This window comes from Hyla sarda, unplaced genomic scaffold, assembly GCF_029499605.1.
Source record: "Hyla sarda isolate aHylSar1 unplaced genomic scaffold, aHylSar1.hap1 scaffold_887, whole genome shotgun sequence".
NCBI classification, from domain to species: Eukaryota; Metazoa; Chordata; class Amphibia; order Anura; family Hylidae; genus Hyla; species Hyla sarda.
In genome coordinates, this window is record NW_026610916.1 from 131,551 (window position 1) to 147,634 (window position 16,084).

At 46.1% G+C, this 16,084-nt stretch overlaps 7 non-coding genes across 7 annotated transcripts; all 7 read left to right on the forward strand.

The window, feature by feature from the left end:
* Window positions 1-1,670: 1,670 nt before the first annotated feature.
* Window positions 1,671-1,861, forward strand: LOC130348822 (U2 spliceosomal RNA). Its single transcript, XR_008886303.1, has one exon. It is a non-coding gene; the product is annotated as a U2 spliceosomal RNA (small nuclear RNA).
* Window positions 1,862-3,942: 2,081 nt separating this feature from the next.
* On the forward strand, window positions 3,943-4,133 carry LOC130348823 (U2 spliceosomal RNA). The gene has a single exon (XR_008886304.1). It is a non-coding gene; the product is annotated as a U2 spliceosomal RNA (small nuclear RNA).
* Window positions 4,134-6,226: 2,093 nt separating this feature from the next.
* On the forward strand, window positions 6,227-6,417 carry LOC130348825 (U2 spliceosomal RNA). The gene has a single exon (XR_008886305.1). It is a non-coding gene; the product is annotated as a U2 spliceosomal RNA (small nuclear RNA).
* A 2,102-nt stretch (window positions 6,418-8,519) lies between these two features.
* On the forward strand, window positions 8,520-8,710 carry LOC130348826 (U2 spliceosomal RNA). The gene has a single exon (XR_008886306.1). It is a non-coding gene; the product is annotated as a U2 spliceosomal RNA (small nuclear RNA).
* A 2,086-nt stretch (window positions 8,711-10,796) lies between these two features.
* LOC130348827 (U2 spliceosomal RNA) lies at window positions 10,797-10,987 on the forward strand. The gene has a single exon (XR_008886307.1). It is a non-coding gene; the product is annotated as a U2 spliceosomal RNA (small nuclear RNA).
* A 2,089-nt stretch (window positions 10,988-13,076) lies between these two features.
* On the forward strand, window positions 13,077-13,267 carry LOC130348763 (U2 spliceosomal RNA). The gene has a single exon (XR_008886250.1). It is a non-coding gene; the product is annotated as a U2 spliceosomal RNA (small nuclear RNA).
* A 2,084-nt stretch (window positions 13,268-15,351) lies between these two features.
* LOC130348764 (U2 spliceosomal RNA) lies at window positions 15,352-15,542 on the forward strand. Its single transcript, XR_008886251.1, has one exon. It is a non-coding gene; the product is annotated as a U2 spliceosomal RNA (small nuclear RNA).
* Window positions 15,543-16,084: the final 542 nt, after the last annotated feature.

The following is a 16,084-nucleotide window of genomic DNA, read 5'->3' on the forward strand; positions in this document are numbered from 1 at the left end:
GTCTTTTTTCGACCGTACTAACTATGTAACTATGTAACATAACATGGGGGGGGGGGTCTCCTGGCTGTTCACACAGGTGTGTCATTGCTGTACATTGACCATGCATTGCTTCTGTGGTATTGCAAAGGCAAAGACAAATGCTTCCAGCCATCCATTGCACTAATGGATTGGTCATCAGCTGGCTGTCTATGTCCCGCATCAATATAGACCAAAGTACAGAGGGTTAGGCTATGCTATTGTGCACCTACCTGATGCATCAGAAGGTGCGAGGCCCTTGCTAAATTCTGTGCACAGACTTTGAGATCTATGCTTTAGACTGTATCTAAACCTGCTCCAACATGGACTGACATTCTGGCCTACTTTCAGCCGATGCGACTTGTCTGTCGCTGAACAGTCGCTTTTTATGTATTCAGCACCTATGTATAATGTTGTAAAAATGCTCTAGAAGCTAAAGTCGCAGAAATGTCACACATATTTGGCCTGCAACTTTCTGTGCGACAAATTCAGACAGGAAAAATCAGTATAAATCCTTAGAAAATTATCCCCCAGTGTCTCCATCTGCTGGCGGTATTGAATAAGCATTGCTGCACTGATGGGGTATGCATTAGACGAAAAAAAAGAAGAAAAAGAAGAATAATACGCCCAGAAAAGAGGCGAAAAGGAGAAAAACGTAAAAAAACTTGAAAAAAAAGTAAGAGGAAGAGAAGGGAAAAAAAGGTGGAAATGGGTTTAAAAGTGATTTCGGCGGAGAAATATATATATATATATATATATATATATATATATATATATATATATGCGCACACACACACATAGATATAAACGTATTCTCCGTTGAGATATTGCAGCCGCTGCTGTGTCCAGGCCCAGGAGCCTTAGCACTGTGCTGTGATGTCACTCAATACCACTGACATCACTAGGTGTAAACAACATCTCTCCTTTGCTGTGTATGTGACTATGGAGCTGTTTGGTGATGTCGTCTATTACGGCCTTCATAGAAGCAACAGGAGATTGTTGCATCCATCTTGAACCCTCAGAACTACAGTGCTATGATGTCACTCACTTCCACAGGCCTTGCAGAGTGTAAACAACAACAACCCAGCTTTGTTGTGTATGTAACCATAGGGATTTGTGATGTCACCTAGAACCTTCACAGCAGCGACAGCTTTATGAGGAGCATCAGCACTGCTCTGCCTGAGCAGAACCATCACCGCCATAGGTTGTCAAATAACCCGGATTTAACCCACACAGGTAAGTCCAATGGGGTGCAGGCATGTCCTCTATGCTTACAGCTTCCCGTGGGTGTTGGTTTGATACCGTTTGGGGACAGCCAAGGAGGCATCTGCAGGCAACAAAGGTAGGTGTGTGCTTGTGTGTGTGTTTCCTATGCAGATCCTAAGCCCAGTGTCACATGCAAGTAGGAGGAGTAAGAAGGGTTCCTGGCAAATCCGGGTTATGGATTGCATTTAAAAAGGCCCCGTGGGAGTGCAATGGGCCCCTGTCTTGCTGCTTAGCAATAATGGTATGGGTTTAGGTTCTGCTGTGTGTACTGGTGGTTGACTGCCCCCCAGCCCAGAGTGTGCATGGAAAATTGTCTGGCAGCCTCCCTGACAGCAAGCAGTGATAGTGCCCATGAAGGGGACCTTGTTGGGCCCGCCCCTTTCACGGTTATCGCTTCTCGGCCTTTTGGCTAAGATCAAGTGTAGTATCTGTTCTTATCAGTTTAATATCTGATACGTCCCCTATCTGGGGACCATATATTAAATGGATTTTTGAGAACGGGGGCCGATTTCGAAGCTTGCTTCCGTCGCCCTATGCATTGACCCGATATGGCAGTATCTTCGGGTACAGTGCACCACCCCCTTACAGGGTTAAAAAGAAAGATTCCTACTTTCATTGCTACCTGCTTGCTGGCTAGCCAGCTAGCCAGCCCTGTGGGCCTTGCTGCTGCTGCAGCCAAAAAACAAAAGGTGGTGCTGCTGCTGCTTCTGCTACTTCTGCTTCTGCTTGTGTCTGGCCCCTGTTGGAGCGTCCAGGCACAGGACTTCTGCTGCTGCTGACTAAATGGCCTCCTTAATTGGATCATTTGAGTAGCCAGCACACCTGTGCAGGTAGGGCATGACATGATAGGCAGCTGCCTTGATAGCGGGTGGGTGCTGAATGTTCCTAATTGACAAAATAAGATTAATGCTTATGAAGAAATATAAAATCTCATCCCTTCCCCAATATCGCGCCACACCCCTACCCCTTAATTCCCTGGTTGAACGTGATGGACATATGTCTTTTTTCGACCGTACTAACTATGTAACTATGTAACATAACATGGGGGGGGGGGGTCTCCTGGCTGTTCACACAGGTGTGTCATTGCTGTACATTGACCATGCATTGCTTCTGTGGTATTGCAAAGGCAAAGACAAATGCTTCCAGCCATCCATTGCACTAATGGATTGGTCATCAGCTGGCTGTCTATGTCCCGCATCAATATAGACCAAAGTACAGAGGGTTAGGCTATGCTATTGTGCACCTACCTGATGCATCAGAAGGTGCGAGGCCCTTGCTAAATTCTGTGCACAGACTTTGAGATCTATGCTTTAGACTGTATCTAAACCTGCTCCAACATGGACTGACATTCTGGCCTACTTTCAGCCGATGCGACTTGTCTGTCGCTGAACAGTCGCTTTTTATGTATTCAGCACCTATGTATAATGTTGTAAAAATGCTCTAGAAGCTAAAGTCGCAGAAATGTCACACATATTTGGCCTGCAACTTTCTGTGCGACAAATTCAGACAGGAAAAATCAGTATAAATCCTTAGAAAATTATCCCCCAGTGTCTCCATCTGCTGGCGGTATTGAATAAGCATTGCTGCACTGATGGGGTATGCATTAGACGAAAAAAAAGAAGAAAAAGAAGAATAATACGCCCAGAAAAGAGGCGAAAAGGAGAAAAACGTAAAAAAACGTGAAAAAAAAGTAAGAGGAAGAGAAGGGAAAAAAAGGTGGAAATGGGTTTAAAAGTGATTTCGGCGGAGAAATATATATATATATATATATATATATATATATATATATGCGCACACACACACATAGATATAAACGTATTCTCCGTTGAGATATTGCAGCCGCTGCTGTGTCCAGGCCCAGGAGCCTTAGCACTGTGCTGTGATGTCACTCAATACCACTGACATCACTAGGTGTAAACAACATCTCTCCTTTGCTGTGTATGTGACTATGGAGCTGTTTGGTGATGTCGTCTATTACGGCCTTCATAGAAGCAACAGGAGATTGTTGCATCCATCTTGAACCCTCAGAACTACAGTGCTATGATGTCACTCACTTCCACAGGCCTTGCAGAGTGTAAACAACAACAACCCAGCTTTGTTGTGTATGTAACCAAAGGGATTTGTGATGTCACCTAGAACCTTCACAGCAGCGACAGCTTTATGAGGAGCATCAGCACTGCTCTGCCTGAGCAGAACCATCACCGCCATAGGTTGTCAAATAACCCGGATTTAACCCACACAGGTAAGTCCAATGGGGTGCAGGCATGTCCTCTATGCTTACAGCTTCCCGTGGGTGTTGGTTTGATACCGTTTGGGGACAGCCAAGGAGGCATCTGCAGGCAACAAAGGTAGGTGTGTGCTTGTGTGTGTGTTTCCTATGCAGATCCTAAGCCCAGTGTCACATGCAAGTAGGAGGAGTAAGAAGGGTTCCTGGCAAATCCGGGTTATGGATTGCATTTAAAAAGGCCCCGTGGGAGTGCAATGGGCCCCTGTCTTGCTGCTTAGCAATAATGGTATGGGTTTAGGTTCTGCTGTGTGTACTGGTGGTTGACTGCCCCCCAGCCCAGAGTGTGCATGGAAAATTGTCTGGCAGCCTCCCTGACAGCAAGCAGTGATAGTGCCCATGAAGGGGACCTTGTTGGGCCCGCCCCTTTCACGGTTATCGCTTCTCGGCCTTTTGGCTAAGATCAAGTGTAGTATCTGTTCTTATCAGTTTAATATCTGATACGTCCCCTATCTGGGGACCATATATTAAATGGATTTTTGAGAACGGGGGCCGATTTCGAAGCTTGCTTCCGTCGCCCTATGCATTGACCCGATATGGCAGTATCTTCGGGTACAGTGCACCACCCCCTTACAGGGTTAAAAAGAAAGATTCCTACTTTCATTGCTACCTGCTTGCTGGCTAGCCAGCTAGCCAGCCCTGTGGGCCTTGCTGCTGCTGCAGCCAAAAAACAAAAGGTGGTGCTGCTGCTGCTTCTGCTGCTTCTGCTTCTGCTTGTGTCTGGCCCCTGTTGGAGCGTCCAGGCACAGGACTTCTGCTGCTGCTGACTAAATGGCCTCCTTAATTGGATCATTTGAGTAGCCAGCACACCTGTGCAGGTAGGGCATGACATGATAGGCAGCTGCCTTGATAGCGGGTGGGTGCTGAATGTTCCTAATTGACAAAATAAGATTAATGCTTATGAAGAAATATAAAATCTCATCCCTTCCCCAATATCGCGCCACACCCCTACCCCTTAATTCCCTGATTGAACGTGATGGACATATGTCTTTTTTCGACCGTACTAACTATGTAACTATGTAACATAACATGGGGGGGGGGGGTCTCCTGGCTGTTCACACAGGTGTGTCATTGCTGTACATTGACCATGCATTGCTTCTGTGGTATTGCAAAGGCAAAGACAAATGCTTCCAGCCATCCATTGCACTAATGGATTGGTCATCAGCTGGCTGTCTATGTCCCGCATCAATATAGACCAAAGTACAGAGGGTTAGGCTATGCTATTGTGCACCTACCTGATGCATCAGAAGGTGCGAGGCCCTTGCTAAATTCTGTGCACAGACTTTGAGATCTATGCTTTAGACTGTATCTAAACCTGCTCCAACATGGACTGACATTCTGGCCTACTTTCAGCCGATGCGACTTGTCTGTCGCTGAACAGTCGCTTTTTATGTATTCAGCACCTATGTATAATGTTGTAAAAATGCTCTAGAAGCTAAAGTCGCAGAAATGTCACACATATTTGGCCTGCAACTTTCTGTGCGACAAATTCAGACAGGAAAAATCAGTATAAATCCTTAGAAAATTATCCCCCAGTGTCTCCATCTGCTGGCGGTATTGAATAAGCATTGCTGCACTGATGGGGTATGCATTAGACGAAAAAAAAGAAGAAAAAGAAGAATAATACGCCCAGAAAAGAGGCGAAAAGGAGAAAAACGTAAAAAAACGTGAAAAAAAAGTAAGAGGAAGAGAAGGGAAAAAAAGGTGGAAATGGGTTTAAAAGTGATTTCGGCGGAGAAATATATATATATATATATATATATATATATATATATATATATATATATATGCGCACACACACACATAGATATAAACGTATTCTCCGTTGAGATATTGCAGCCGCTGCTGTGTCCAGGCCCAGGAGCCTTAGCACTGTGCTGTGATGTCACTCAATACCACTGACATCACTAGGTGTAAACAACATCTCTCCTTTGCTGTGTATGTGACTATGGAGCTGTTTGGTGATGTCGTCTATTACGGCCTTCATAGAAGCAACAGGAGATTGTTGCATCCATCTTGAACCCTCAGAACTACAGTGCTATGATGTCACTCACTTCCACAGGCCTTGCAGAGTGTAAACAACAACAACCCAGCTTTGTTGTGTATGTAACCAAAGGGATTTGTGATGTCACCTAGAACCTTCACAGCAGCGACAGCTTTATGAGGAGCATCAGCACTGCTCTGCCTGAGCAGAACCATCACCGCCATAGGTTGTCAAATAACCCGGATTTAACCCACACAGGTAAGTCCAATGGGGTGCAGGCATGTCCTCTATGCTTACAGCTTCCCGTGGGTGTTGGTTTGATACCGTTTGGGGACAGCCAAGGAGGCATCTGCAGGCAACAAAGGTAGGTGTGTGCTTGTGTGTGTGTTTCCTATGCAGATCCTAAGCCCAGTGTCACATGCAAGTAGGAGGAGTAAGAAGGGTTCCTGGCAAATCCGGGTTATGGATTGCATTTAAAAAGGCCCCGTGGGAGTGCAATGGGCCCCTGTCTTGCTGCTTAGCAATAATGGTATGGGTTTAGGTTCTGCTGTGTGTACTGGTGGTTGACTGCCCCCCAGCCCAGAGTGTGCATGGAAAATTGTCTGGCAGCCTCCCTGACAGCAAGCAGTGATAGTGCCCATGAAGGGGACCTTGTTGGGCCCGCCCCTTTCACGGTTATCGCTTCTCGGCCTTTTGGCTAAGATCAAGTGTAGTATCTGTTCTTATCAGTTTAATATCTGATACGTCCCCTATCTGGGGACCATATATTAAATGGATTTTTGAGAACGGGGGCCGATTTCGAAGCTTGCTTCCGTCGCCCTATGCATTGACCCGATATGGCAGTATCTTCGGGTACAGTGCACCACCCCCTTACAGGGTTAAAAAGAAAGATTCCTACTTTCATTGCTACCTGCTTGCTGGCTAGCCAGCTAGCCAGCCCTGTGGGCCTTGCTGCTGCTGCAGCCAAAAAACAAAAGGTGGTGCTGCTGCTGCTTCTGCTGCTTCTGCTTCTGCTTGTGTCTGGCCCCTGTTGGAGCGTCCAGGCACAGGACTTCTGCTGCTGCTGACTAAATGGCCTCCTTAATTGGATCATTTGAGTAGCCAGCACACCTGTGCAGGTAGGGCATGACATGATAGGCAGCTGCCTTGATAGCGGGTGGGTGCTGAATGTTCCTAATTGACAAAATAAGATTAATGCTTATGAAGAAATATAAAATCTCATCCCTTCCCCAATATCGCGCCACACCCCTACCCCTTAATTCCCTGGTTGAACGTGATGGACATATGTCTTTTTTCGACCGTACTAACTATGTAACTATGTAACATAACATGGGGGGGGGGGTCTCCTGGCTGTTCACACAGGTGTGTCATTGCTGTACATTGACCATGCATTGCTTCTGTGGTATTGCAAAGGCAAAGACAAATGCTTCCAGCCATCCATTGCACTAATGGATTGGTCATCAGCTGGCTGTCTATGTCCCGCATCAATATAGACCAAAGTACAGAGGGTTAGGCTATGCTATAGTGCACCTACCTGATGCATCAGAAGGTGCGAGGCCCTTGCTAAATTCTGTGCACAGACTTTGAGATCTATGCTTTAGACTGTATCTAAACCTGCTCCAACATGGACTGACATTCTGGCCTACTTTCAGCCGATGCGACTTGTCTGTCGCTGAACAGTCGCTTTTTATGTATTCAGCACCTATGTATAATGTTGTAAAAATGCTCTAGAAGCTAAAGTCGCAGAAATGTCACACATATTTGGCCTGCAACTTTCTGTGCGACAAATTCAGACAGGAAAAATCAGTATAAATCCTTAGAAAATTATCCCCCAGTGTCTCCATCTGCTGGCGGTATTGAATAAGCATTGCTGCACTGATGGGGTATGCATTAGACGAAAAAAAAGAAGAAAAAGAAGAATAATACGCCCAGAAAAGAGGCGAAAAGGAGAAAAACGTAAAAAAACGTGAAAAAAAAGTAAGAGGAAGAGAAGGGAAAAAAAGGTGGAAATGGGTTTAAAAGTGATTTCGGCGGAGAAATATATATATATATATATATATATATATATATATATATATAGATATATATATATATATATGCGCACACACACACATAGATATAAACGTATTCTCCGTTGAGATATTGCAGCCGCTGCTGTGTCCAGGCCCAGGAGCCTTAGCACTGTGCTGTGATGTCACTCAATACCACTGACATCACTAGGTGTAAACAACATCTCTCCTTTGCTGTGTATGTGACTATGGAGCTGTTTGGTGATGTCGTCTATTACGGCCTTCATAGAAGCAACAGGAGATTGTTGCATCCATCTTGAACCCTCAGAACTACAGTGCTATGATGTCACTCACTTCCACAGGCCTTGCAGAGTGTAAACAACAACAACCCAGCTTTGTTGTGTATGTAACCAAAGGGATTTGTGATGTCACCTAGAACCTTCACAGCAGCGACAGCTTTATGAGGAGCATCAGCACTGCTCTGCCTGAGCAGAACCATCACCGCCATAGGTTGTCAAATAACCCGGATTTAACCCACACAGGTAAGTCCAATGGGGTGCAGGCATGTCCTCTATGCTTACAGCTTCCCGTGGGTGTTGGTTTGATACCGTTTGGGGACAGCCAAGGAGGCATCTGCAGGCAACAAAGGTAGGTGTGTGCTTGTGTGTGTGTTTCCTATGCAGATCCTAAGCCCAGTGTCACATGCAAGTAGGAGGAGTAAGAAGGGTTCCTGGCAAATCCGGGTTATGGATTGCATTTAAAAAGGCCCCGTGGGAGTGCAATGGGCCCCTGTCTTGCTGCTTAGCAATAATGGTATGGGTTTAGGTTCTGCTGTGTGTACTGGTGGTTGACTGCCCCCCAGCCCAGAGTGTGCATGGAAAATTGTCTGGCAGCCTCCCTGACAGCAAGCAGTGATAGTGCCCATGAAGGGGACCTTGTTGGGCCCGCCCCTTTCACGGTTATCGCTTCTCGGCCTTTTGGCTAAGATCAAGTGTAGTATCTGTTCTTATCAGTTTAATATCTGATACGTCCCCTATCTGGGGACCATATATTAAATGGATTTTTGAGAACGGGGGCCGATTTCGAAGCTTGCTTCCGTCGCCCTATGCATTGACCCGATATGGCAGTATCTTCGGGTACAGTGCACCACCCCCTTACAGGGTTAAAAAGAAAGATTCCTACTTTCATTGCTACCTGCTTGCTGGCTAGCCAGCTAGCCAGCCCTGTGGGCCTTGCTGCTGCTGCAGCCAAAAAACAAAAGGTGGTGCTGCTGCTGCTTCTGCTGCTTCTGCTTCTGCTTGTGTCTGGCCCCTGTTGGAGCGTCCAGGCACAGGACTTCTGCTGCTGCTGACTAAATGGCCTCCTTAATTGGATCATTTGAGTAGCCAGCACACCTGTGCAGGTAGGGCATGACATGATAGGCAGCTGCCTTGATAGCGGGTGGGTGCTGAATGTTCCTAATTGACAAAATAAGATTAATGCTTATGAAGAAATATAAAATCTCATCCCTTCCCCAATATCGCGCCACACCCCTACCCCTTAATTCCCTGGTTGAACGTGATGGACATATGTCTTTTTTCGACCGTACTAACTATGTAACTATGTAACATAACATGGGGGGGGGGGGGTCTCCTGGCTGTTCACACAGGTGTGTCATTGCTGTACATTGACCATGCATTGCTTCTGTGGTATTGCAAAGGCAAAGACAAATGCTTCCAGCCATCCATTGCACTAATGGATTGGTCATCAGCTGGCTGTCTATGTCCCGCATCAATATAGACCAAAGTACAGAGGGTTAGGCTATGCTATTGTGCACCTACCTGATGCATCAGAAGGTGCGAGGCCCTTGCTAAATTCTGTGCACAGACTTTGAGATCTATGCTTTAGACTGTATCTAAACCTGCTCCAACATGGACTGACATTCTGGCCTACTTTCAGCCGATGCGACTTGTCTGTCGCTGAACAGTCGCTTTTTATGTATTCAGCACCTATGTATAATGTTGTAAAAATGCTCTAGAAGCTAAAGTCGCAGAAATGTCACACATATTTGGCCTGCAACTTTCTGTGCGACAAATTCAGACAGGAAAAATCAGTATAAATCCTTAGAAAATTATCCCCCAGTGTCTCCATCTGCTGGCGGTATTGAATAAGCATTGCTGCACTGATGGGGTATGCATTAGACGAAAAAAAAGAAGAAAAAGAAGAATAATACGCCCAGAAAAGAGGCGAAAAGGAGAAAAACGTAAAAAAACGTGAAAAAAAAGTAAGAGGAAGAGAAGGGAAAAAAAGGTGGAAATGGGTTTAAAAGTGATTTCGGCGGAGAAATATATATATATATATATATATATATATATATATATATATATGCGCACACACACACATAGATATAAACGTATTCTCCGTTGAGATATTGCAGCCGCTGCTGTGTCCAGGCCCAGGAGCCTTAGCACTGTGCTGTGATGTCACTCAATACCACTGACATCACTAGGTGTAAACAACATCTCTCCTTTGCTGTGTATGTGACTATGGAGCTGTTTGGTGATGTCGTCTATTACGGCCTTCATAGAAGCAACAGGAGATTGTTGCATCCATCTTGAACCCTCAGAACTACAGTGCTATGATGTCACTCACTTCCACAGGCCTTGCAGAGTGTAAACAACAACAACCCAGCTTTGTTGTGTATGTAACCAAAGGGATTTGTGATGTCACCTAGAACCTTCACAGCAGCGACAGCTTTATGAGGAGCATCAGCACTGCTCTGCCTGAGCAGAACCATCACCGCCATAGGTTGTCAAATAACCCGGATTTAACCCACACAGGTAAGTCCAATGGGGTGCAGGCATGTCCTCTATGCTTACAGCTTCCCGTGGGTGTTGGTTTGATACCGTTTGGGGACAGCCAAGGAGGCATCTGCAGGCAACAAAGGTAGGTGTGTGCTTGTGTGTGTGTTTCCTATGCAGATCCTAAGCCCAGTGTCACATGCAAGTAGGAGGAGTAAGAAGGGTTCCTGGCAAATCCGGGTTATGGATTGCATTTAAAAAGGCCCCGTGGGAGTGCAATGGGCCCCTGTCTTGCTGCTTAGCAATAATGGTATGGGTTTAGGTTCTGCTGTGTGTACTGGTGGTTGACTGCCCCCCAGCCCAGAGTGTGCATGGAAAATTGTCTGGCAGCCTCCCTGACAGCAAGCAGTGATAGTGCCCATGAAGGGGACCTTGTTGGGCCCGCCCCTTTCACGGTTATCGCTTCTCGGCCTTTTGGCTAAGATCAAGTGTAGTATCTGTTCTTATCAGTTTAATATCTGATACGTCCCCTATCTGGGGACCATATATTAAATGGATTTTTGAGAACGGGGGCCGATTTCGAAGCTTGCTTCCGTCGCCCTATGCATTGACCCGATATGGCAGTATCTTCGGGTACAGTGCACCACCCCCTTACAGGGTTAAAAAGAAAGATTCCTACTTTCATTGCTACCTGCTTGCTGGCTAGCCAGCTAGCCAGCCCTGTGGGCCTTGCTGCTGCTGCAGCCAAAAAACAAAAGGTGGTGCTGCTGCTGCTTCTGCTGCTTCTGCTTCTGCTTGTGTCTGGCCCCTGTTGGAGCGTCCAGGCACAGGACTTCTGCTGCTGCTGACTAAATGGCCTCCTTAATTGGATCATTTGAGTAGCCAGCACACCTGTGCAGGTAGGGCATGACATGATAGGCAGCTGCCTTGATAGTGGGTGGGTGCTGAATGTTCCTAATTGACAAAATAAGATTAATGCTTATGAAGAAATATAAAATCTCATCCCTTCCCCAATATCGCGCCACACCCCTACCCCTTAATTCCCTGGTTGAACGTGATGGACATATGTCTTTTTTCGACCGTACTAACTATGTAACTATGTAACATAACATGGGGGGGGGGTCTCCTGGCTGTTCACACAGGTGTGTCATTGCTGTACATTGACCATGCATTGCTTCTGTGGTATTGCAAAGGCAAAGACAAATGCTTCCAGCCATCCATTGCACTAATGGATTGGTCATCAGCTGGCTGTCTATGTCCCGCATCAATATAGACCAAAGTACAGAGGGTTAGGCTATGCTATTGTGCACCTACCTGATGCATCAGAAGGTGCGAGGCCCTTGCTAAATTCTGTGCACAGACTTTGAGATCTATGCTTTAGACTGTATCTAAACCTGCTCCAACATGGACTGACATTCTGGCCTACTTTCAGCCGATGCGACTTGTCTGTCGCTGAACAGTCGCTTTTTATGTATTCAGCACCTATGTATAATGTTGTAAAAATGCTCTAGAAGCTAAAGTCGCAGAAATGTCACACATATTTGGCCTGCAACTTTCTGTGCGACAAATTCAGACAGGAAAAATCAGTATAAATCCTTAGAAAATTATCCCCCAGTGTCTCCATCTGCTGGCGGTATTGAATAAGCATTGCTGCACTGATGGGGTATGCATTAGACGAAAAAAAAGAAGAAAAAGAAGAATAATACGCCCAGAAAAGAGGCGAAAAGGAGAAAAACGTAAAAAAACGTGAAAAAAAAGTAAGAGGAAGAGAAGGGAAAAAAAGGTGGAAATGGGTTTAAAAGTGATTTCGGCGGAGAAATATATATATATATATATATATATATATATATATATATATATATATATGCGCACACACACACATAGATATAAACGTATTCTCCGTTGAGATATTGCAGCCGCTGCTGTGTCCAGGCCCAGGAGCCTTAGCACTGTGCTGTGATGTCACTCAATACCACTGACATCACTAGGTGTAAACAACATCTCTCCTTTGCTGTGTATGTGACTATGGAGCTGTTTGGTGATGTCGTCTATTACGGCCTTCATAGAAGCAACAGGAGATTGTTGCATCCATCTTGAACCCTCAGAACTACAGTGCTATGATGTCACTCACTTCCACAGGCCTTGCAGAGTGTAAACAACAACAACCCAGCTTTGTTGTGTATGTAACCAAAGGGATTTGTGATGTCACCTAGAACCTTCACAGCAGCGACAGCTTTATGAGGAGCATCAGCACTGCTCTGCCTGAGCAGAACCATCACCGCCATAGGTTGTCAAATAACCCGGATTTAACCCACACAGGTAAGTCCAATGGGGTGCAGGCATGTCCTCTATGCTTACAGCTTCCCGTGGGTGTTGGTTTGATACCGTTTGGGGACAGCCAAGGAGGCATCTGCAGGCAACAAAGGTAGGTGTGTGCTTGTGTGTGTGTTTCCTATGCAGATCCTAAGCCCAGTGTCACATGCAAGTAGGAGGAGTAAGAAGGGTTCCTGGCAAATCCGGGTTATGGATTGCATTTAAAAAGGCCCCGTGGGAGTGCAATGGGCCCCTGTCTTGCTGCTTAGCAATAATGGTATGGGTTTAGGTTCTGCTGTGTGTACTGGTGGTTGACTGCCCCCCAGCCCAGAGTGTGCATGGAAAATTGTCTGGCAGCCTCCCTGACAGCAAGCAGTGATAGTGCCCATGAAGGGGACCTTGTTGGGCCCGCCCCTTTCACGGTTATCGCTTCTCGGCCTTTTGGCTAAGATCAAGTGTAGTATCTGTTCTTATCAGTTTAATATCTGATACGTCCCCTATCTGGGGACCATATATTAAATGGATTTTTGAGAACGGGGGCCGATTTCGAAGCTTGCTTCCGTCGCCCTATGCATTGACCCGATATGGCAGTATCTTCGGGTACAGTGCACCACCCCCTTACAGGGTTAAAAAGAAAGATTCCTACTTTCATTGCTACCTGCTTGCTGGCTAGCCAGCTAGCCAGCCCTGTGGGCCTTGCTGCTGCTGCAGCCAAAAAACAAAAGGTGGTGCTGCTGCTGCTTCTGCTGCTTCTGCTTCTGCTTGTGTCTGGCCCCTGTTGGAGCGTCCAGGCACAGGACTTCTGCTGCTGCTGACTAAATGGCCTCCTTAATTGGATCATTTGAGTAGCCAGCACACCTGTGCAGGTAGGGCATGACATGATAGGCAGCTGCCTTGATAGCGGGTGGGTGCTGAATGTTCCTAATTGACAAAATAAGATTAATGCTTATGAAGAAATATAAAATCTCATCCCTTCCCCAATATCGCGCCACACCCCTACCCCTTAATTCCCTGGTTGAACGTGATGGACATATGTCTTTTTTCGACCGTACTAACTATGTAACTATGTAACATAACATGGGGGGGGGGGTCTCCTGGCTGTTCACACAGGTGTGTCATTGCTGTACATTGACCATGCATTGCTTCTGTGGTATTGCAAAGGCAAAGACAAATGCTTCCAGCCATCCATTGCACTAATGGATTGGTCATCAGCTGGCTGTCTATGTCCCGCATCAATATAGACCAAAGTACAGAGGGTTAGGCTATGCTATTGTGCACCTACCTGATGCATCAGAAGGTGCGAGGCCCTTGCTAAATTCTGTGCACAGACTTTGAGATCTATGCTTTAGACTGTATCTAAACCTGCTCCAACATGGACTGACATTCTGGCCTACTTTCAGCCGATGCGACTTGTCTGTCGCTGAACAGTCGCTTTTTATGTATTCAGCACCTATGTATAATGTTGTAAAAATGCTCTAGAAGCTAAAGTCGCAGAAATGTCACACATATTTGGCCTGCAACTTTCTGTGCGACAAATTCAGACAGGAAAAATCAGTATAAATCCTTAGAAAATTATCCCCCAGTGTCTCCATCTGCTGGCGGTATTGAATAAGCATTGCTGCACTGATGGGGTATGCATTAGACGAAAAAAAAGAAGAAAAAGAAGAATAATACGCCCAGAAAAGAGGCGAAAAGGAGAAAAACGTAAAAAAACGTGAAAAAAAAGTAAGAGGAAGAGAAGGGAAAAAAAGGTGGAAATGGGTTTAAAAGTGATTTCGGCGGAGAAATATATATATATATATATATATATATATATATATATATATATGCGCACACACACACATAGATATAAACGTATTCTCCGTTGAGATATTGCAGCCGCTGCTGTGTCCAGGCCCAGGAGCCTTAGCACTGTGCTGTGATGTCACTCAATACCACTGACATCACTAGGTGTAAACAACATCTCTCCTTTGCTGTGTATGTGACTATGGAGCTGTTTGGTGATGTCGTCTATTACGGCCTTCATAGAAGCAACAGGAGATTGTTGCATCCATCTTGAACCCTCAGAACTACAGTGCTATGATGTCACTCACTTCCACAGGCCTTGCAGAGTGTAAACAACAACAACCCAGCTTTGTTGTGTATGTAACCAAAGGGATTTGTGATGTCACCTAGAACCTTCACAGCAGCGACAGCTTTATGAGGAGCATCAGCACTGCTCTGCCTGAGCAGAACCATCACCGCCATAGGTTGTCAAATAACCCGGATTTAACCCACACAGGTAAGTCCAATGGGGTGCAGGCATGTCCTCTATGCTTACAGCTTCCCGTGGGTGTTGGTTTGATACCGTTTGGGGACAGCCAAGGAGGCATCTGCAGGCAACAAAGGTAGGTGTGTGCTTGTGTGTGTGTTTCCTATGCAGATCCTAAGCCCAGTGTCACATGCAAGTAGGAGGAGTAAGAAGGGTTCCTGGCAAATCCGGGTTATGGATTGCATTTAAAAAGGCCCCGTGGGAGTGCAATGGGCCCCTGTCTTGCTGCTTAGCAATAATGGTATGGGTTTAGGTTCTGCTGTGTGTACTGGTGGTTGACTGCCCCCCAGCCCAGAGTGTGCATGGAAAATTGTCTGGCAGCCTCCCTGACAGCAAGCAGTGATAGTGCCCATGAAGGGGACCTTGTTGGGCCCGCCCCTTTCACGGTTATCGCTTCTCGGCCTTTTGGCTAAGATCAAGTGTAGTATCTGTTCTTATCAGTTTAATATCTGATACGTCCCCTATCTGGGGACCATATATTAAATGGATTTTTGAGAACGGGGGCCGATTTCGAAGCTTGCTTCCGTCGCCCTATGCATTGACCCGATATGGCAGTATCTTCGGGTACAGTGCACCACCCCCTTACAGGGTTAAAAAGAAAGATTCCTACTTTCATTGCTACCTGCTTGCTGGCTAGCCAGCTAGCCAGCCCTGTGGGCCTTGCTGCTGCTGCAGCCAAAAAACAAAAGGTGGTGCTGCTGCTGCTTCTGCTGCTTCTGCTTCTGCTTGTGTCTGGCCCCTGTTGGAGCGTCCAGGCACAGGACTTCTGCTGCTGCTGACTAAATGGCCTCCTTAATTGGATCATTTGAGTAGCCAGCACACCTGTGCAGGTAGGGCATGACATGATAGGCAGCTGCCTTGATAGCGGGTGGGTGCTGAATGTTCCTAATTGACAAAATAAGATTAATGCTTATGAAGAAATATAAAATCTCATCCCTTCCCCAATATCGCGCCACACCCCTACCCCTTAATTCCCTGGTTGAACGTGATGGACATATGTCTTTTTTCGACCGTACTAACTATGTAACTATGTAACATAACATGGGGGGGGGGGGTCTCCTGGCTGTTCACACAGGTGTGTCATTGCTGTACATTGACCATGCATTGCTTCTGTGGTATTGC